Here is a 23,616-nt window from a genome sequence, read left to right on the forward strand (position 1 = left end):
TATTACATCTAACTACAATTCTTTGAGCAATATATTGACCTCGATAAAGGGAATGAATCCTTCTTACCAATTTAAAATACATTGAATTTCACCACCCAGTTTTTATTATTAATAAATTTTCATTTTACATAATTGAAAACAAAAATATTTATTGAGATTTAATTTTAATTGCAATAAATCTACAAATTAATTTGGAAATCATTTAAATTTATAAAATTTCATCTTCCCATGCAGGAAATGGCTTTTCATACCCATTTATCTTCTTGCATGCCTATCAATAACGCTTTGGTTTTTCTCCACAACACTCCACGTGTCTTAGTACAGTTAACTGTATGTATGTTTTATACTTGTGACATCAAAACTTTTTCCATCATATTTTCTTGCTTGTTTTTAATAGTATACAAGGTAAAGATGACAAAACAACTTAACTATTGAAACAAATCATGTTTTTCTAACAAGTAATCAGAATTTCAACTATGGCCATTATTCATTCAGCACATTTCTTGAATTCCTATCATACAAGGCAGTGAAAACAAATGACATGGAGACCTCAATATGTAGTTGGAAAAACAAATCAAGGTTGAACAGTGGAAAGTTTGAGAATAGAGGACAATGAGATCAACAGGTGAGCCTAGAAGAAAAGGAAGGATACCACCTGTATGACCAAAGAAAAATGATAAACATATGCAGGAGTATCACTGAATGAGAGGGTGAAGGGGGCCTGAAAGTCGAAGGAGTTCAGAATATATGTTTAAAGCAATACATATAGAAGAGAGGATTTTTCCTTCTATAGAAGTTATTAACTGATAAGCCATTTCCAAGTAAATTTGAAGTTTTAAAGAGCGATGTGAGAAAATTAGTTTTTTATTGGAATTTAAAAATTATAAATACCAAACAATTCTGAAATATTAAAAAAAAAACTTTTAGATATTTTTATTAAAAGGAAGTGAGAACTCTGAAATTTAATAATTACCCTTACTTCTAAAATTATAGAGAAAACAAGATTGGTGTCTCCAGCAATCTCATACATTTGGAAACCAGCATTAGATACTATATTGAGTTCTAAGACATCTACCACTCTTTTCCTTAATGGCTTTCACAGGAGACATTCCCACATAGATATAGTAAAACTCTGTATTTATGTAATGGTTTTTGAGAGGCTCCTTGAAATGTCTTATTATCCCTCACCATATCCCTGTCAGATAAATAAGGAAAAGGGGCCATTTTCTCCATTTTACAGATGAGACCATCAAGACACTTATTTCAATGACTTGCAGGAGACACTAAGCATATTCATGATGAAAAGACCAAAAATATTCCGATTGCTAGGCATCTTACTAAGAGGATACTTCTCATTCTTTTCTTATATGCTTAGCTCTATCCTTTCTATTTGTTTTCCTATAATTGTCAATGTTAATATTTAATGTTTATACCAGGGGTGCCAAAAAATGTATACACATGATTTGTATTCATCTTTTCGATATATATTGAGTATTACAATTTTAATACAGCTTTTTCCTTTCTCGAAATGTGTATACTTTTTTTTTTTGGCACCGTCTGTATTTAAAGTAAAAAAAAAAAAAAAAATTAATAGACATATTATCCTTACATTCTCAAGTCTAAAGCCCATGCTAATAGAGAATACTATAAAATCATTTCTCTTCTGTAGGGCACCTTTTCCATGGTGGGGGGGACTGAAAGGTAATGTTAGTTGGAGAGAAGGCTGTGTCAATTCAATTGCTGCGAATATTAATAATAACTACTCACCCATTTCAATGTGAATACCTGGGGTCATCCAAACTTGGAATGATCTCTTTAGTCTTTACAATTCCATAATCAAGACAATAAATTATGGGCTTATACGTCTCATAAGAGAGGCAGTGTGACTTTTAAAATATATGTGTGTCATTATCTCTACTGACATAAACAACATATATATTATATTATCCTAATCTCTTTGTCCTCTGCCCCATCTCTTGTAAAAATGATATATGACCTAATTCACTGAACAACTTGAGCTGCTGTGAGTTTGGCCAGCTAAACATACCACCCACTTCCTATTTGAAAATGTTTTGATATTACAAAGGCTATTTCAGTCTTACATCAAATTATCAGAAGCTTAGGAGTACCTGGCATGATGACATTGCTATTAGGGAGATATTTGGGAGCAAAGAAAGGGCACTCCCAAAGACTGAATACAAAGGTCTATGGGAAATCATGCAATCTACACATATATAAAGGCCTGACTTGATTAAGAAGGAAAAATAAAGTAATATTTATCATTATAGAATAGGACAGTGAGTGTGAGTTTGATCAGTAGGGTCACTTCCATTTATTATTTATTAACAGTCCCTAAACACTAGCATTTAACCATGCTCGTTTTGAAAAATAACAGTTTTTATAAACAAACTAGAATTAGAGATCAGTCCTCAGTCAACTTTTGGAATCCCAAGCTGAGATAGTTATTATTCATCTAAGTCATCTACGAAAAGAGTAGCAAAATAGTAAACTTTCTAGAATTACTAAAGACTAGATTGTCATTTAGAACACTTCCTTTCCCTCCCCACCCCAGACACGTACCCACACAAATGTGCACAGTCATAGATTTACTTACATGATTTCAGGGAAGATATATTTTAGGAAAAATAAAAAGCCAAGTATATTTTACTTTGTGAAATTGAAATGCTTTTTAATAGTTTATAGAGTCAGTTTCATTTTGGTTCCTGTGGTTATTTTAGTCATAGTTTTATCCTAAACCCTTAAAGGTCTTAAAGTTTTATCCTAAACCCTCTAGAGTAATTAAACCTAGAAATGTACATTTCTTCTGGTGAAAATATACTTTTATGCCGAAATAAAGTTTAATATATTTGATGTGCTCAGTCTAGTATTTGAGTTTGGATCAGCATATTAATCTTCATTATTTAAATTTCTCTGATAACTGTGGCTAGAAATGTGTTTATTGAGCTCATGGCAACTGGATTGAAATAAAAATTATTTAAAACAAAGAATAAAAGAAGAAACAAAAGCAATAAGACAGTCTTTCTTTAGTTTTTTTTTCTTTCTTTTCTTTTCTTTTTTTTTTTTTTTGTAATCATGTGCTATACAAAGAAGGTTCCTTAAATTAATGGGCCGGAAGAGACTTTTCTGGATTGAAGTAAGCTGATTGAATAATCAAATTCCACAGCCTAATGGAAATAATAAACCTCCTAAAATCCAACCTCGGAAAAAAACAAATCCACTTGAGTTTTATTGGAGAGAATTTTATATCAGTGCTAAATGAGATGGCAAGCATGCATGAATAATTATTTTTACTTACTGTTCTCATTAAAGAAAAAAAAATGAGTTATCATTCTCTTAGTCAGAAGTAAAAATTCTTCTCCTATCATTACCATTAACTTGACTTATTTTATATTAAAAAAAGAAATCCTTTTAAATTCTTTCTTGAAGTCATAGAAGAACCAGGCAATTTTAATCAAACAAAAGGGAGGATACCACCTTTTCTTTGATCAAACTATTATCTTAACTTTTAAACAAAAGTACTACACATATTTTTATGGGAGGAGAAACAATGAGGTGCCATGACTATTATCCTTCACTTCAACATTCATTTTCAGATGTGACTATAAAGAAAATGTTTTGCTATCTCACCAACACCAAAGGACTGACTATTGCTTAAGAGTGAATAAAACTCACCCCCCATGTTTTTATGTACCTTACAATTGAGTGGTTAAGAAAGTAATGGGTTTGGGATTTCTGGATGTTAGTAACATCCTCTGAATTCTCATTACACAAATGACCTCCATCACTATTTTCAAAATATGCAGAATTCTGCTTCAGGAAAGGTAAAGTAAATGTATTTTCCCCTAATTCTCCTACTAAGTACAACTAAAACCCCGTAAAAGAAACATAAGAGTCTGAAAGGTAGAGGGAAGGCCGCCTGACTGGGAAATTTAAACCCATGGTGAGGTCTCTGGGTTTTCTTTTGACCTCATATATTCCAGACTTGGAGCTGAAAAGTCAGCAACACAGAAACACCAACAGAGGCAGAGAATACAAAGCACCCACCCATTCCCCTAAAGTCTGCTTTGTAGTGAAAGGACCAGGAAAGGAGCAGTTTTGCTAGGCAGAAAACATAGAAAATAACCGCTCTACTCCAGCCAAAATCTGTGGCCCCCCACCTTCACGCCTGCCACCAAAAGCTAGTGGGGAGCCAAGGCTTACAACCTTGAAAGACTGTACGAGGCACCCCAACACCCTCAAAAGAGCAGTGTCAGAGAAGGTCAAGTAGGGAGCTGAGACTTTCATCCCTGCCTGTCAGTAATGAGGTGCTATTGGAGGCCACAATGGGGAGTCTGCACTTCCACTTCCACCTGGCAGTAATGAGGTACCCCTCCTGCTCCCCTTTCAGGGAGTGTCTAAGGGGGACTAGTGAAAAGTCAGGACTTTCACCACTACGCAGTGTTGACATGGCCAGTCCCGCCATCTTGTCAGTGGAGACCAAGTGAGAAGCAAGAGCTCCCATCCCACTTTGCAGTAAGAGGAACTCTCCCCCTCAGGTGTCAATGTAGGCTAAGTGCGGAATGTGGATTTCATCCCTCCCTGGCAGTAAGGAGGTACTCTCTCTCTATGTAAGGGTAAATACAATTTTAAAAGGAAAATTATTAACTTTTTCCCTGATACACAAAGGGAAAGAGCCTTTTCTTCTCCTCTCACCATTTCTGAATTTACTTTAAAAATTGTAATTGTGATTTCTTTCTCTGCCCCTTTGAGATATATGTAAATCTTCTTAAAGCTAAATAAGCCTGTTATCAGTTTTAAAACCCAGGAATCTTTTTTTTTTCCCACAAGGACCTGGGAGCCATCTCTTTGAAATATAATCCTCAAAGAAGATAGCACCCCTATCTCCCAGTTTCCACGGAAGGGTAGGAGGCTAAATTTCTCAGGTAATGGCAAAAGGAGCCCTCGTCCTAAACATATGAGTTTAATTTTCATTTGGACAAAGGCAATTAGTAAACATAGATAGTCACCCTAGTTACCGGGTTAGTTAAGGATGTTAACTACCCTTGCATGAGGATTAGTTATCGTTTATCCTGAAAATGTGTATGTAATGGATTATAGCTGTCTGGCTATAAAAAGGGTAGGGTTTCTGTGGGAACAGAGCAAGGAGTGCAGTTTCCAGGCTCTCGGCCTCACGTGGAAAGGTGCTGGCTCAGGTAGTAAATGGCCATAAACTGTGATTGGATGGCCATCAGCTGTGGCTAGTTGGCTGTCAGCTGTAACCAGTGAGCCAATGGCCAGTAATATAACTGCTGTGGCTACGCTAGCAGGAAATGGGGGCTAGCAAGAAGATGGTGGCTGAGCTAGTAAGGGTGGAGTGTGGATTGTGGATCCTGTGGCTCCTGCTTCCTGTGTTTCTAACCCAGCCTCCAGCGAGACTATAGGGGTATGACTTCCCTATCTATGGCTCTGTGGGTGTTCCTTTTTGCCCTTACCATGTCCTGCTTTTTTATGTGGGGAGCGGGACCAGAGACCCTGCATGACACCACCCCGCATGATAGCTTCTTTCTGTCTTTGCCTTCTCTTCAGTGGATGGCCTGTGATGTGCATCATATTCTGCTTTAACGCTTATTCAGGGATAGAATTATTTCCTTTCTCTTCTACCTTTATGGAGAACTTTTCTGGGTTGGTAGATTTTATTTTGAATTATATTTCCCCAAGAAAGCAAAATGGCTATATTAATATGTTGACATATATTAATATATTATATATTTGTATATAATATATATGCAATATAACAATCTATAATACATAGTATATTAATAATAGCTAGAGATAAATTTAAAAAAATCAGAGACAGAGGGACATTATATAACAAAAAAAGGTCAATTCTTTAAGAAGATACAGCAAGGTTGTATATCTGAAATTGTTCTCACTGGGAAAGTAGAAGGAAGGAATATTGGAGAGAAATTTAGGAGGTGTCGATTCTTATACAAGTTCTGTCACTAAACAGCTATGTGACCTTGGACAATTCACTTAATCTCCTTGAGGCTCAGTTTCTCTATTTTCTGTAAAATGTGGACTTAGATAGATGATCCACAAGATTCCTTCCACTCAGGAATTCTAGATCTCTCTGAGATCATGAATTTGTATGTTCTGGAAATAGATGTTTTTCAGAACAAGAACAAACATTTGTAATAATAATTTTAAAATGAATTTTTTATGTTCCTAAAGAACATCTGAAGTGGTTTATACAGAGACTATTATTCTATACATGGAATGGAGGTTAAGATATGATAGTAAAAAAAAAAAATTAAAACCATATTGGAAACATCTTACTCTGAGAATAGCATACCATTTAAAAATGTTTTTAGAATACACTAAATTGTACTCCTAAACCTAACGCCCAAATTCACAAATGAACATATAAATTATTTTAAAATAGGAACTATGGTTGAAAGAATTCAGCAGATCATATTTTCACCCTAAGCTAATATTATTCTGACCTTGAATCATGAGTCATATTTTGAGACAAAATCCAGTCAAGTCAGAGCAATCTGGGAAAATATATACTGTATTTTATACATATACATATACATATACATATACATATACATATATATATATATAGTGCATATAGTATGCAGCATAATAGCATCAGAAAATATTAAACTATAAAAGCCTTAGAAATGATATCTTTCAACTCCTACATTTTACTAGTGAATAAATTAATAACAGAGAGTTAGAAGAGGGCAAAGGGGGTCAAATATACATATGGTGATGGAAGAAATGACTCACACAATGTGATGTATAGATGATGTATTACAGAATTGTACCCTCGAAACCTATGTAACTTTACTAACCATTGTCACCCAAATTTTAAAATTCAATTAAAAAATTATTTTAATTAAAATTAAATTTTAAATTTAACTTAAAAAAAGAGAGTTATATCATGAGTAGTAATAGTGCAAGATGAGGGGACCCTAGTATTTGATTATGCCTGTGTGGAGACTACCATGAATACAGCCAAGTCATAATGTAGACTGGGCATTAATTTAGAGTATTCTTAATAGACAGCCTCAATTTCCCCAGATTCAAAATAAATAAACAAAAGAAGCCAATATTTGAAGAACAATACTTTTTAAAAGCTTCCTGTTGAAATGAAAGGTAAGCAACAAGTATTTTTAAAGCAATTATCAAATCGAACTTCCTCATGCTAAAAAAAAATACAGTTATTATTTTCTGCAATAAACAAGTGAGAAAAATAAAGCAGAGAAAAATTAACAGATGTTTTCAACTCATTATAGGGCATATATTGATTTTCATGGGGTATTAGAACAGATGCACATCTCTTTTTATGAAAAGACACTTTCGTTAAATCTTGAAAGTGCGCTCGCTGTAGGATATTGACAGGTGCCCAATGAGAAAGTCTGTCAACCTGCAGTTTTTGACCACTTAACTCCACAGGACACTGTACTAAACACAATGAGATGTCACAAAAGAGATGACAGGCATGCCCTGTGACCTTGTGGAAATTAAAAACAAAGACTAGTGCATCCAATTATTTTAGAATTTATAATAATCTGTCATAGTAGGTGAGCAAGAAAACTTTCTTATTTCCTTCACTCAGTCAAGAGGTAAATATTCCAAGAGGTAAGTATATTCTAGGTATTTTCAGCAAGAAGCTAAATGATTCTTCTTACTTGCATTATATTTTTGTTACCATGCTTTAGTAGTTCCTCCTGGAAATTAAATAAATGTTAAGTAAAGAAAATCTTTTCTCAAATTCAAATGACAAAACTGATTAAGATGGTAGGAGTTAAAATCTCAGAGTTTAGAAGCAGTCTCATCTGGGTCCAGATGGCCTGGGGGTCTAACATCCCCTCCTGGTCTGAGGTCTCAGTTTCCTCACTTGTTAAACTGGGATTATAAAAGGCTAATCTCAGAGCATAACTGGGTAAATTAAGTATAATATATACAAGGGCTTGGCATACTTCCTAGTACATCACAGTTGCTTCGTATATTTTACCTATTGTTAACTTTAATATTAAGACTACTGTTATTTCTAAAATTTGTCAGAACATATGAAAGAACATTGGTATTTTGGTGCTGTTTCCACTGCATTGTTGGAATATGGCATGAAATAGCATTAAAAAAATAACAAAAATGCGCACAAAGGTTGCCCCTAACTACTTTCTCTCAAATATTTCTTAATATACTATATGCAGTTTTTCAGAGCAGAGACTACTTTAGGGCATTTGATATATCTGCCTAGATGAAGGATAGACACATATGTATTTATTTCACATTTAGTGCAAAGAATTTATCATCATGACACTCAATGAAAAAAAAATCTCACAGTTCGTAGCAATTGATAGCTTTTAGCTGTACTTTAAATCCCATGAGAGGGCTCACTTCTATCATAGCCATCGTTTAACTTATTTATAAAGGTGCCAGGGAAGCTGTCCTTTTACTGAAAGACAATTTTGGCTATAAGATTAAGTTCCCCATAGGCTGTCACTCAAAAAACTACCATTTCACAAGCAATCAATAAGACCACCAAATCCAATATATAAATTTATGTAAAACCTAAATGTACTAGAGTTCTTCATTTATTAGAGGCCCTCCATTATTTATGTTGGGAAATGATACTTCTTCCTCTCCATTTTATGTCAAAGTGGTTGCAAAAATAGATTTATATACAGCCCAAGGGAATCCATTTTTTTGTTGTTGTTGTACTTAGCACTCAAAATTACTTAGCTATTTCTAGACTTAGAGTAACATCTGTACAGGTGTTACAGTATCCCCTCACTGGGAACCTCATTCTTGCTCTTCTCTTGTGATTCAGATCTTACCCTCGTGGAGAGCAGTACTCTACAATGACAAACATGAGCCATTTTCCTTGCGTTGAAACTCCGCTCTACCACTTATTAGGTAAATATCCCGAGGCAAGTTCTAAAGCACTCGAATTCTCAGTTACTTTTCCCATAAATTAGAATTATTGTGAGGATATTAAAATATGATGTGTGTAAAGTATTTAGTAGAATGTCTCATATTTGGAATGCATTTGATAAACATTATTATTTTATTATTATGACTATCCTTCAAGTTATATAGCTCAGACACCATCTCTCCCATGAAACTCTTATTGACCTGCTGAATGTAGTGAGATAAACATTCACCTTTGACTTAGCTTTACATGAAATTCTGTGCTGACGTAGAATAATATTGAATATGAACTATAATTATATATATATATATATATATATATATATATATATATATATATATATACATATATATGTATATATATGGTCACGGGATGCAGAGTATAGCATAGGGAATATAGACAATGGTACTGCAACAGTTATACACGATGTTAGACGGGTAGATTGGATGGGTTATCACTTTGTCAGGGGTGTAAAGGTCTACCTAGTATGTAGCTTTGTACACCTGAAACTAATTAAAAACATTGGACATATTGAAAGGAAATCACATAGCTTTACAGAATCAAAGGATAAATTTGTCATAAATAGATAAATAATGGCAAAGTAGTTAAAATTAAATAAACTTTTTTTAAAGCTGAAAAAAATTCTGTGCTGGTTCTCCAATTTGGCAAGTTCCTTGACTTTGCATCTCCATTTCCAAGTCTGTAGGTAATAATAACTAAATGTGATCGTATATGCAATCTGCTCTCTCTACAAAAGGCAAAAGTTGGACTTCTGCTGTTTTCTTAGACAAAATTTCAACGTCCTGAGAAAAATTTTTATCTCAATGGATTACGAATGTTATCACTTATCATGCTTTCCAGCTAGAACAGAGCAGTAGCTTTTACTGTGTACTCCTTGCACCCTTAGAATGATACGCAAATCTACAGAAACTGTGAACAAAACTTGATGTGCATGATCAGATACGCATCTGCATTTTTCTGAGGGCATGTTTCAGATCTTTTATTAGATCTTCAAAGGGGTCTATAATCCAACACAGAAAGGTATTAACCCCTGATTTAGAGACAGATCTGTGACCCAGCCCCACCTGAAGAGACTTCTTGGTTTTCATTTTATAAGCTATCCTCACCCCTTGCTTCATTTTTCTGTTTTTGGTTTGTTAATGCTCACATTCCCTTTCATAAACAAAATGCACTTCACCCTACCCATTTCCAAAACATGGCAGGTTCATGTTAGTTCCTTTATTCTCAATATACCTGAACTTTTGATTTAATTTTTAAGAGTACTTCTCTTTATTTAACAAATACGAATTTGGTGTTTTCTTTATGCCATAAAGGGTTCTAGGACCTGGGGACTTAAAATTAGATAAGACAGGCAAGGTTTCTGTTGCCCTGACAGCTTTGTTTACTAATACAATAGTCAGAAATTAAACAAATAATTAGATTAAGTAATAGATTTATAATATAATTTCAAATAGTGCCATGCAGAAAATGAAACAAGATAATGGGATAAGATTGATAGGGGCATGGTACATTCCATAGTTTCACTGAGAAAGTAATGTTTGAGCACAGACATAAAATAATATAAAGCAGCCAGCCAGGAGAAGGGGAAAAAAAACATTCCAGAGAACAGCAAGCACCAAAGAGCAATATTTACATAGTTGAGAAACTGAAACAATTCATTACAATTACAATAAAAAGTAAAAAATTTTAATTGTTTTAGACTGAAAGGCAATATTTTATTCTTATTGTAGAAAATTTGGAACATACAGAAAAGTATAAAAGTAAAATAAACACTTCACATAAAATTTTTGGAAAACTTTGGTATTTTGGTATATTTCCTTCCAGAATTTTTAGATAAATATGTAGAAAATGGAAAGGTATAAAATATCCTGCGGTGAATAATTTTTGTTCTTTTTTTCTATTTTTTTTTCCTTTATCAAAAGAAATATCTTTCTGGGTCATTAAAATTATTCATAATATTAATTGTTAATGGCTGCATATTATTCCGTCATACAAAGTATTATCTTGTATGTAATCAATCCCCATGCTGGATTTTCAGGTTGTTTTAATTTTTTTTTTTTTTTTTTTGCTGTGAAATAAATTTTGCAATCAATATTTTTATGGAAATATCTTTATCCTTATCTTTGTACAGTTTCCTGGATTGGAAGTCTGAAAGTAGAGTTTATTTTTATCTTAAATTTCAAAATAACGTAAAGCCTGTCTCAGGCTTTTAAACTCAATGCACATTAAATATGAGGTCTGGCAATTAAGTTCATGAACTTGTTGCACCGCTGTTGCTAACCTTTTTTTGATATCAGAGGGATTATGCATTATTAATTTGTACCAACTGGACAAACAGTTCACCAAGTTTACTATTTGGAAGTGCTGAAAAGGCTGCATGAAAAAGTTAGACAATCTGAACTTTTCACCAACAATTCATGGCTCTTGTACCACGACAATGCAGCAGTTGCCACAGCACTGTCTATGAGGGAGTTTTTAGCCAGTAAAAAAATAACTGTATTGGAACACCCTCCCTACTCACCTGATCTGGCCCCCAATGACTTCTTTCTTTGCCCAAATGTAAAGGAAATACTGAAAATAAGACATTTTGAGAATATTCAGACATCAAGGGTAATACGATGACAGCTCTGATGGCCATTCCTGAAAAAGAGTTCCAAAATTGCTTTGAAGGGTGGACTAGGCACTGGCATCAGTGCGTAGCTTCCCAAGGGGAGTACTTCAAAGGTGACTGTAGTGATATTCAGCAACGAGGTATGTAGCACATTTTCTAGGATGAGTTCGCGAACTTAATTGTCTGACCTCATATAAAACAAAATCTTTAAAGAGCCTTTTTTAAAAGCTACCATTTGGTCTGTATCAGTCATATGTTTATACATTTATATGTTCATTGGACTTTTAAAAGAATTCATCAAGACAGGAGACCATTCTAGTCTGCAGGGGAGTTGTCATTAAAAGAGAAAGAACACTTTGTGATTTAAAAGATGTCTTTAGTGAAAATGATCTCCTGGAGAATCACTATAATTATGACTACTGGGAGTCTCTAATTCAGAGTTTAGAAAGAAAATCTTGGTTTCCTTACAAGTCAGTAACAGAAAATTTCAAATGTAAGATAATGTTTTGGCAATGATATATCTATTGATATTTGTACTTACAGTTTTACTTTCAGCTATTTGATTTCCACATGTGTTTCAGCAACTCTCTCTGATCCTTATTTATTGTCTTACTATCTTGGCCTAGAGCTATTTCTGCCCAGTGGAGGAGCATCATCAATAAAGTATAAGATTTTATTAGGTTTATCCAACAAATGCTGATCTCTCCTGTTAGGTTTAATTTGTTGGTCTGTTATCACGGTTGTTTTAATACATCATTTAGTGACCTTTTCTTCTCTATATTGTAGAGCCCATGTAACATTAATCCTTTTATGTACTTACATTGAAGAATGAATTATTGATGTGTGATTGTCAATCCTGAAAATTATGGTGTCGTTGATTAATGTGTAGAAAGCAGACACAAAGCCAAACAACCACAGTGATACACTAGAAGCTACAGAATAACAAGTTCTATTTTTTTGTCTTCCATTAACTTGGAAGACCAACTTGAACAGGTAACTTAATCTCTTTCCTAAACAAATACACCCTTATGACGATGTATCTATGTTATCTGTCAAGTGGGAAAGATGGATTCCCCACATTGATTCTTTTTTTAGATGATGGAGTATGTGTCTAATCAAACTCATTTTAAAGCACTTCACAAATACAAAGGCTATGAAGATATTGAATAAAGTTGATATGTTCACTGTAATAAAAATGCTTCCTGAAAAATATATTTCTAACTAAGGGTTATAAGAAAAGAAAAAGTATCTCTTTTCCATCTTAAGAGAGGAATCACTCTTATGACTCTTACCTTATTTTTTCCAAGGGTGAGGACTGAGGCATAAATATAGAACTGTTGAAATAAACACACAATATCTAAAATTTAACCGACACCTTTTGTTGAGGGGGATCTGAGTTTGCCACCCCAATATATGCCTTTTTTAAGATACTGATTATTTTAACCTTGTTATTTTTAAGGAACAAAAGATTCAGGATAAACCTTTAACCTTCCCTCAAGAATTCAGATAGAGGACCTGCTCCAGGAAGGGAGCTATCATCGTAGATCACTATAGTTTAGGAACTAGGTGTGATAGGCTGCAAGGAATCTAGCCAGGCCCTTCAACCAAAGTTCTCTCTGTGTCCCATTGTTAAAGATGGACCAGCAAACATTTGTTTACCAAATATTTGCTTCTCCATCTCCATATGAATTGACTTCCTCCCCTTGGAAAATCCAAACTACAATTTCTCTTTTCTCTTTAGCTCAAGGTGACATACAAGCCTTAACTGCCAGAACTGTCCTTGGTCCTATATTCTTATGGAACCCCTGTATGTACATATCTAATAAATTTGGTTATTTTGTCCTGTTAAACTATTTCATTGTCAGACCGACCATAAGAACTAAGGATGGTAGAAGGAAAATTATTTTTCCCGTCCTACATTTCATACAAATATGTTAAAAGTACATTACAGAAAACTGTGCTATCCTAAAAGTTATTGAAAACATACACACACGTCTAAGATCATTAGAAATGTGCAGCTCTTCCTTTAATATTCTGTTCAATTTAGCCTTCTTATGTACGCTTCATTAAAAATATCTCCTAAGATTTTTTTCTCAGTCTGTTGAGATGAACAGCTATATCACCAGAGAGCTTTTTCAGAGAGGTTTAGAAATAACTCTGAATTCTACAGCCTGACAGAAGCTGTGAACTACAACACGGAACATTTCTGATAGTCATTGGGGTATTCTTTTTTCCCCTTCTTATCTCTATGTTCACTGACTTGCCAACCATACCAAAGCTTATACAATGTGTATAAATCACATCCAAGAGGAATTGCTTGTGTTCTGAAGCCTGGAAGCCCAGGCATCCACGGTTTTGACTTTTCAAACAGTGCAGTGAATATTTCATAAGTTAAGAAATGTAAGTCTTAAGGCAAGAAAATCACAGGAGGATTGGTCCCATATCACCTTTATTTGTCTTTCTGGCAGATGTGTATGGGTTTTGTTTTTATTTTATTATTTACCATTTTTACCCTTTCCAGAATTAGTCTGTATACACGTGCAATGCATCGCACACCCTGATGAGAAAAGGCTTTGTTCAGGCTCTTGCCTGATGTTCCTAGACTTAGTACCAGAATCCTGACTTCATCTGTCACTTAGAATATGCACAATTTCTCTTTTATAATACCTACAGAAGTTCCTCAACTTGGGACTTAATGAGGATAAACTAAGAATTAGCTGAGATTAACTTGAACCAAAATATATGATTGTGGTAAGACATCACACACACACACACACACACTCAAGCTCTTTTAATTGAAAGCCCTAATTATTTTATTTTTCTTCTTTTTCTATGTGGTACTAGAAGAAGAACATGAAAATATTTCCCTTAACTTCCTGGAAAGTTTGGAGATTGATTTCTCCCAAGTCCTACATGAGACAGAATGATAATTTTGCTGGCTCTAACTTTGGAATCTGGATCTGGGAGCCACATAAGGTCTACTGGGGAAAGAAAAGGTTTTGAGAGAGAAGGGATAAAGGGAGGGGGAGAGAAGTACAGAAAGAAAGGGAGAAGGAGGGAGAGAGAGAGAGACTGATTTACTGAAGGAAACAAAGAGAAAAAGCATTTCATTAGATGAAAAGGAGTCCACTAGAGATAGATGGGGTGGGAAAGGGTATAAATCAGTCCTAAAATTCCAAGGGGAATTGTTCAAGAAGAGAAAGACTAGTGAGAGAAACTCAAAAAGAACCCAAAACAAGATGTTACCTGAAAGTCTAGAAGCCAAATGGTAGCTCAATTAAAATGTAGCAACCACCTGCTCCAATTAGATCAAGACTCATTTTCCTGAATCCGAAAAGTTGGCCGTTCCCCTCTGCACCAGTGACCACCATATCATAAATTCAAAATTATGACTGTCTTTTCCATAAATATTAGCAGGATGCCAGCAATAATGTCTCCTGTGGGCACCCCATTTTTAAGAAGCCCCAGGCACCTATAAGAGCAAGAATGAGCTGCGGTAGGATGAACTTACACAGAGGTAGGATGGACCTGACCTAAAAATACTTCAGACTCCATAAGCTCAGGAAGTGGATAGTGAAAACCCCAACAAATTATGAATGTGTTAACTGTCCTAAAAAATGAAAGTATGTATAATCACAAATATGAATGCTACATGGACTATTCAGAGATGGATCAGACGGCATTTTTATATATACACACATAAATTATGTTTTTAACTTGGGAATTGGTGAAGCACTCGGGCTGAACTGCCTAAGGGAACTATTATTGAAAATGTCTCTATCATCTGCTAAAGCTTTTCTCTGTTCTATATTTTTCCAAATCCTATTGTGATCTGTGTCAGAATGGTGACTGAAACAGAACTTTTTTTTTTAATTTGAAGAACTAATTGGATTTTTTGCATGTTTTTTTAAATTAAATTTACTGGGGTGACATTGGTTAATATTATATAGGTTTCAAGTATAAAGTTCAATAATACATCACCCTTATATTCCATTGTGTGCTCATCACCCGAAGTCTAGTCTCCTTGTCACCATGTATTTGAATTACCCTGAATTAGAACCATATATTTGAATTACCTGAATTAGAACGTTTAATGCAAACTTGAGAGATTTCTTAGACTCTCTGTGTAAGATACTCAGATTTACTTTAAGAACAGTGTCTTATCACAGTTGAACCTGGACATTCAGTCTTGTGAGACAGACTCTTTGAAGGCGGACATGCTTTGCTGCCACTAGTAGTTGTGTTCCATCATATCAGGGTGTGGACCTGAGAGAGGCACACAGGTTTAGATCTTGGTGGTAGAAACATATATTCAATGAAATCTGCCCCAGAGAGTTCTCTCTCTTTGGCCAGATCTATACCTATAAGCTCTGGTAGAGATGTATTTATTTGTTTCTTTACTTATATAACGGCACCTCTGGAAATAACTGATGCCTTACTTCAGGGTAGCTTTTCCCTTAGTCTTACATTCTTCTACTGCAATGCAGTTGATGGTTTAGGTTTTATAAACCGACTAGGTATTCCATGATATGATAACTTCCATGTTGAATGCTCTCTCGGCAGAATTGAGACACTGTCAAAAATCCTATGTCACCATCAGAAATCTTCGGTCTGGTTGTTTAAGAATTTAATAACCTGATATGAGTAGCATACAGGTAAATACGTAACAAGTTACCTTAGACCTAACTGCTTTATCATTGGCACTCCTTAATGCTCCGTTATATATACCTCTAGAACTACACAAGATTAGGTTATTCTGTAAAAATAGATACAATTTCATATAATTTGATCCTTGTATAACATAGTAATTTATAAAATGGGAATTATGCATGTTCACAATGGCAAGCATAATAAGGGGAGTCCTTTCTACGGTGTTACATAAAAACGAAGACCAACTGAATTAAAAACTGTTTGAGCCAGAAGGAATTTTAAAATCTTCTAGGCGAAGATAATTATATTTTACTATTTTTTCCAACCATGCTTAATTCCTACCAGGAATAATGACATCACAAGTTACGAAGAAAGCTCATGGCGTTTCCGTCATATTTATAATATTTGATTCATTACCTCTGTTCTTGAATTTGAATCCAACAGGAATTCCCTCTGATACATAGGAGATTTGTATCCACAAAATCTCACTATAGTCAAATCTGAAAAAAAAAATAAATCTGGACATGTAGTCCTTTCTATGTTCCTAATAATACTACTGTAGGTTTCAAATTTTTTAATCAGACTAAAGAGTTGTCTTTTACTTTTTACTAGGTGAAAACAACCCCAAAACTAACCTGTCTTAGATGACAACATGTTACTCAAGCAAAGAACGATGCAATTGCCCAGTGATGGTAATTGTAGACTGCAGTATAGAAAATTAATATTTACTAAGCAATGGAAAATTTCATATGTTAAGTTGTTACTGTAACAATGTGTTTTATTATTAGAAGATATAGTTTAATGGGTACACTTTGGACTGGGTGTTAAAAGGTCACAAATTAATTTTCTAATTTGGCAACCGTCCTGCTGGGGATTATTAAGTGCTGGTGAACAAGGCACTTAATTGCTTCACTCTATCACTGTTGAAATATGAATGCTCAGATTTTAAAGGACAATTTGAATTATATATAAAATAAACCTATTTATGTTAAGATACCATGCAAAATTTAGAAAACAAAATATCCACCTGCACATCATCTGGGTAAGATCTTACTTTTAGGATAATTTAATCATCCTGTACCTGCTATTTTGTTTTTCTTTCTTTTTTTTTTTTTTTTAAATAGAAGCAAAATAGTACTTGCTTGTTTGACTTGCTATGAAGAATAGCTAAGATAATGCTTATAAACTACTTAGCAAGGTACTTGACTAATAATGCTTAGTGAACATTACTTCTACAATCTTTATTTATTATTTAAAATACTCTGCACAGGATGAAACTTTTTTTGATGTTGGGAATAACTGTCAAGAGAAACCATGGGCTCTGCTTACAGTTCTACTGTCTGTGAAGTAAATAAAGAAAAAAAACGAACCATGAAATCACCCTTGGAATTAAATTAATTAATGGCTCCTTTGGATATATAAAGTTTATATTTATGTAATAGTAATTTACAATTGATTTTGAGAAGCACAGGTTTTCTATAAAGTCTCATATTTTTCCTCTGAGACTTTTTAATAGATCTGCCATATAGTAGCACTAGTGTGAAATGCTGTTTGAAAACTCTAAATAATGTAGGCTCTAAGAAAGAAAAAGGGGGTATAATTTCCCTGTCTATGATTAGATATACTAATTTAACATCAAGGTGTCAGTGCATAAAAATGTTATATTTCAATAAGAGAAAACTCAAAACACATTTTAAAAATTTACTATAGATTTATAAAGGCAAATGGAATATTTAAAATCCTGTAGCTCAAGCTTTTATATAAGGCTTGACTCATTTCTGGAACATTCTTTCTAGCTGACCATTTAGCCTTTGTCTGCATATCATCAGTGACTGGAAACTGACCACTTCCTAAATCATCCCATGCGGACGTTGGGCAATAGGGGTGCCATGGAAGAAGCACAGGCTTTTGGCGTGGGACACACTGGGTAGTCTCAGCCATGCATAGTGAAATAAAAAACATGAACCACGAAATCATCCTTGGAATTCAAGTATAAGGATGCAAAAGACTCATTTGGATCTATAAAGTTTATATTTACGTAATAGTAATTTACGTGAAAACAGTGGTGCTAAGTCTTGGACTCCTCATGTATAAAATAGAGATGATGATGTTTAATTCTGATAGTTCCCTGAGTTAACTTGGCTAGACCAGTTATGAAACTGAACACAAACTTAGGTGTTGCTGTGAAGCTATTTTGTAGATGTGGCTAATATCTACAGTCAGTTGACTTTGATTACCCTCAATACTGCAGGAGGATCTCATCCAAGCAGTTGGAAGGCCTTAAGAGCAAAAACTGAGGTTTCCTAGAAGAAGAAATTGTGCCTCAAGATTGCAGCGTCAGCTCCTGCTGTGTTTCAGGCCTAGTGGCCTGCCCTGCAGATCTCAGACTCAAGACTACAGTTGCATCAACTCCTGGCACAGTGTATAGCCTGCTGGCCTGCCCTACTGGTTTTCAACTTGCCTTGCTTCTCTCTCATATAGACAGAAATATAGATGTAGATACAGATAGGTATTGGTATAGGTATAGGTATAGGTATAGGTGCAGATATAGATACAGATATAGATATACATGTAGATATGAATCGGAAGGGATTTAGAATCTTTTAGGCAAAGATAAATTCCATCTTATTGTTTTTCCCAAATGTGCTTAAATTCCACCAGGACTAGTGACATCACAAGTTTCTAAGAAAGCTCATGGCATTTCCATTGTGATCACAACAATATTTGAATCATTATCATCATTACCATTTTCATGTATTAATACATATGTGTTATATACATATATAATATATTATATATATATGTTATATATATCCCCTATTGGCTTATATATATCCCCTATTGGAGAACCCTGACTGATGACACATTACTTCATAGGGATACCTCTTCTGAGTATAAAAAGGCACTCAAATCTGACTCCAAACATTATTGAAAATTGTCTCCCTATAGCCACTGTTAGCGTTCTAATACAGTAAATGTAATGCCTGGATCCTAGACTTTCATATTTATCCACATAAATAATATAACTGGGACAAATGCCAAATTCAACATGGACTGTAAAGTATCACCCTTAATACATTTTTGTAAGAGAATATTCTTTCTTTTAGGAAATACATACTGAAGGTACTGACGGGTAAATGGGCATGGATTATGCGATCCACTCTCAAATTGTTCTGGAAAAATATGTAATAAATAGAGAATTATAAAGCAAATATAGCAAAACGTTAACAAGAGTGGATTCAGAAACTTTTTGTGCAATTCTTTAAACTCATCTGTTTCAGATTATTTCAAAATATTTAAAAAAAAAAGACAAAACAATAAACAAATAAATAAGTGAAATGATAGATGTACCCAAACCAAAATGTTGGTCTTATTAGCACCTCTCTCAGAGCACCTGAAGTAACCTGTTGTAACTGACAATAATATCATTTGGTTAAGCTTAAAGTCTTAGCCTATCGGCTCATGAAAAATCCTATTCCTTACAAAGTGATTGAACCCATAGGCACGTTCAAAGTGGAAAGAGGGGTCAACGTGTGAATTGATCATAATGGAGTTTGAAGATGAGAAGCATAAGTCATTCTCCATCACTGGTTTACATTCTCATATTTGAATGATTTAATAATAGTTTTAAAACTGGATGTAGTTTAATAACACTTAATCTTTTTTTTTCTTTAACATATCCACCATTTACGTATCATTTCAAGATGCTTCCTAAGTTCTCACTTGTTAAAGCTTCCCCTTGAGTGAAATGAGGCACCAAGATCACCCAAAAGGCCCAGCTTGATGAAATACCCCCAGAGGATGATTTACTTTGGGGCATTGTATGAAGGTTATCATTTAAATGCAGCACATCACACAAACAGTAAAATGCTACACAAAGAATCAATTTCACTCAGATTACTACAAAAAGGTTACAACTTCCAGAACGACTTTCCTGCCATTTCCTCTGATGCAACTAATTGTGACCCACCTAATAGCGAGACAAGGCCACACAGATCCTGCTATTTATGGAGCTAACCTGGAATCTTCCAGATCTCTCTCAAAACTCACCTTCCTAGAAAATGTACATTTGGTTAGATGCCCTATAATGTCAAGTCCAATGAACAGAGAGCTGAGGTAGAACTGTACCTCAGAGTTCTCTTCAGATGTTCATCTCGTGGGGTCCCTCTCATCTTCTCTTGATATATGCATGCCTGTGGTCCCTGATGCACAGGTCGTCCAAGCAGAAAGCTGAAACCCAAACTAGGTTCAGATCCTTGCTTTCTGCCTCTTCAGAAACTACAGGGCCTTAGGTAAGAACATCTATTACTGCCTGTGGCCCTTCTCCCGGCTCAGTCATTCCTGGTCCTGAATGAGTAAACTACGATTGTGATTAATACCCATCTCAGTGCAGCACATACGTCATTACTCCAGACCACAGGACAGCCACAGACACCTGAAAATAATGCACTAACCATGCCCCTCTGTACATCTATCATGGCAAAATCTGTCACCAAAGTACAGAGGAAAAGTTAAAGAACTGTATTACTCATGGCTTCTGAGTGCGAGGAGGAATTGAAGAATAAACTCTTCTTCCAGATTTTCAGATAGTGCAGGAAGTCCTGTTTGTACAGGGTGGGCGATGTTACCTTCATAATCATGACTCATCTGCTCTTGCAAAGGTACAGATCATCTCAGTTTTCAGTTCAGAGTTAAGATACTTCAGAAGTCTCTGTTTTGTTTTGTGCTTTTTTCTTTTTTTAATTTTGTTTTGCTGTTCCTGTGGAAGTTGTTTAAATTTATTTAAATACAATCCTTTTTTTCCTTTCAAATCTTTCCCACTCTATCTAATCAATCCTACTCATAGCTGCCCAATTCATCTTCCCTCATTTAACTCTTTTGCATAAATAAATACATACATAAACAAATAAATCAATAAAATTTCAAATTGTAAGCCTTCACGTGCAGAATGAATTTCAAACTCTTTTATCTGGACTTTAAGGTTCTCTAGAATTTTCTACAACTTCCCTTCTAATAATTTTCCCTCTGCCCTTTTACAAGGACTTGCCACTCCACCCCTGACAAATTGATGCATGCGTCTAAATTTGTGCTCTTCCATCTCGGTGCCTTTGCTGATTGCAATTCTTCATATTCAGTGTTATCTTAACCTCCACCTGACAAAATTCCACCAATTCTTGAGGCCTAGTTATAATGCATTCTCTTTTATGAACCCTTTTGATCACCTCAGAGAGGAACTCTCGTCCTACTCTGAATTCCTGAAGTAGTTCCCAAATGGCTACATGACCTATCCTCTCACTGTGGGTTCCAGGAAGTCCCAGTTCCTTCCAGGGCAAGAGTCTACTACGGTGTCTAAGAGCACGGGCTCTAGACACAGATAACACAAGTTCAATTCTTGGGTCCTCCATTTCTTGGCTCTGGCTCATCATCTGAGCAAGTTACTTATTAATGTCTCCAAGCTTCAGTTTTCTCATTGATACAATGAGGATTAAAAAGGTACCCAATGTACAGACAAGGACTACATGTGTTAATATTATAAAAACACTCAGACTAATGCCTTGCAACACAGTGTTTACCATGAGTGTTTGTCAATATCAGTGTTATTTGTGCACCCCCCCCCCCCATACAAACACACAGTGCTTTGCATACAGCTACTGTAAAACAGAGGTCAAGCAGATAGCAAACAAATCCAGGCAGCTTGAAGACGTGCTCTTGAATTTTTGTAGTAATTCATTTAGTGCAATGACACACTGGGTAAACTGAGTTTTAAGAGGCTAATATCTGGTTAATCATTTATCTGACTAAAGATAAATACAATTTTAAACTAAATTGCACAAAGATTAACCTGTGAAGTTATATGAGGTAAAGAATGGAAACGCTTATAAGACAGATACTCAAAGTCATGCAGGAGAACTGGGTGACATATAGCCTTAGAAGAGTGTTTGCATGACATAACTAAGAAGATAAAGCCCCACCTTCCAGGTTTGCAGGATATTTCATTTATTGAGCTGGGTGATCTCATAAGAAAGTCAATGTTCAGGAAATCAGGGGTCTTAGATTTTGTTCCTGACCTTATCAATGAGTCCATTTTGAGAATAACAAGATTCTTCATGTTGCCTAAAATAAAACCATAGTGATATTTTTTTTCTAGGATGTTTTCCTGATTTTTAAAATGATATATATCAAATTAACACATGGGTATAAAGTGAAATCACATAGTATGTGTTAAATCAATTGCATTTATCAAAATAATTAAAAGTACATGAGGTCAAGACTGCATAACTACTGAACACACATTTTCCCACCTGTCAAAGCAGAACTGCAATACACTCTTTAGGCATTACACCTCAATATTTGGAAAGGCAATTAGCTCTCATTACTACATTCTTCAGTTATGTATAACCTACATGAAGGTATAAATTTTGAATCCATTGTTCAGTGTACAAGTCCTGAGTGATTTTCTCCACTTGTCTCTCTGATCTTGACTACTCACTTCCCTCATCTACAGCCCAATGTAATGGATACACAGAAATATTTGCATTTCCCAGAATGCACTGTGTTCGTCCCAGCCCTTCTATCTCTATACATGTACAACCTCTTTTTCCTTCCTAGTATTGTAAACTCCCATATATCCTTAAAGTTCCAGTTCAGATGTCAATTTTTTCTCCTTTCTAGATTTTTCTGAGCAGGATTAAACAAGTCTCTCTCTTGTGTTTTCATTGTGACATGATATTAATTCTATTTTCCTGCCACCACAATTACTTACATTCATGTCTACTTCTTGATTAACTGTGAGAACACAGAACACTAAGATGAGCATTGATTCATCTCTGCATCCATTGCATCCAGTACCAAGTTGGTCTACCACAAACACTGTTCAATGGATGCATGGATGAACTTCTATCACTCTTTCTCAATGGAACATTAATCTTTCAGTCTGTGTAAATCTCCTACAAATTTAATATACCATACCTTTAAGTAAACAAAATCTGTTTTAATTTTAATTTAAAATGTCATGTCTGTCATAGACATTCACTTATATTTTTAAAGACAAATTCTCTCCAAAGTTACTTGGGGGTTTTCAGGACAAAATAGCTGCTGAGAAGCTTAGTATTATGACCTTGAGTTCGACAGCAAAATAAGTTTTCTGAACCTCAGAACTGTCCTTTTAATCAATAATTCCTTTCACCAAATGTCCATTTGATAATTAAAGAGTATTTCCATGAGTACCACAATGCATTGTCCCACAGCATTTTCTTTTCCCCAATTTCATCAGTGTAGCCATTCATCCATTCATCACCCATTCACCAATCCATCCATCCACGTGACCAACAATTGCTATTTAAGCTCTTATTGTCTACCTGGCACAGAGCTCAGGGATGGAGATCCC

At 34.9% G+C, this 23,616-nt stretch overlaps 1 protein-coding gene across 6 annotated transcripts in view; it reads right to left on the minus strand.

Annotated features, from left to right (window-relative positions):
- LINGO2 (leucine rich repeat and Ig domain containing 2) overlaps positions 1-23,616 on the minus strand; it is a 1,141,972-nt gene that overhangs the window by 253,932 nt on the left and 864,424 nt on the right. Inside the window, exon 7 of one of the 6 annotated variants that reach the window (XM_074330289.2) lies at positions 16,647-16,729. The exons of the other annotated variants lie outside the window; for them this stretch is intronic. The gene's annotated coding sequence lies outside the window, so the exon portion shown is untranslated. The remainder of the gene's footprint in view (positions 1-16,646; positions 16,730-23,616) is intronic. 6 annotated transcript variants of the gene reach the window in all.

The sequence above is a fragment of the Rhinolophus sinicus genome, chromosome 16 (assembly GCF_057876585.1).
Source record: "Rhinolophus sinicus isolate RSI-liver-muscle chromosome 16, RSI-T2T, whole genome shotgun sequence".
Classification (NCBI taxonomy): domain Eukaryota; kingdom Metazoa; phylum Chordata; class Mammalia; order Chiroptera; family Rhinolophidae; genus Rhinolophus; species Rhinolophus sinicus.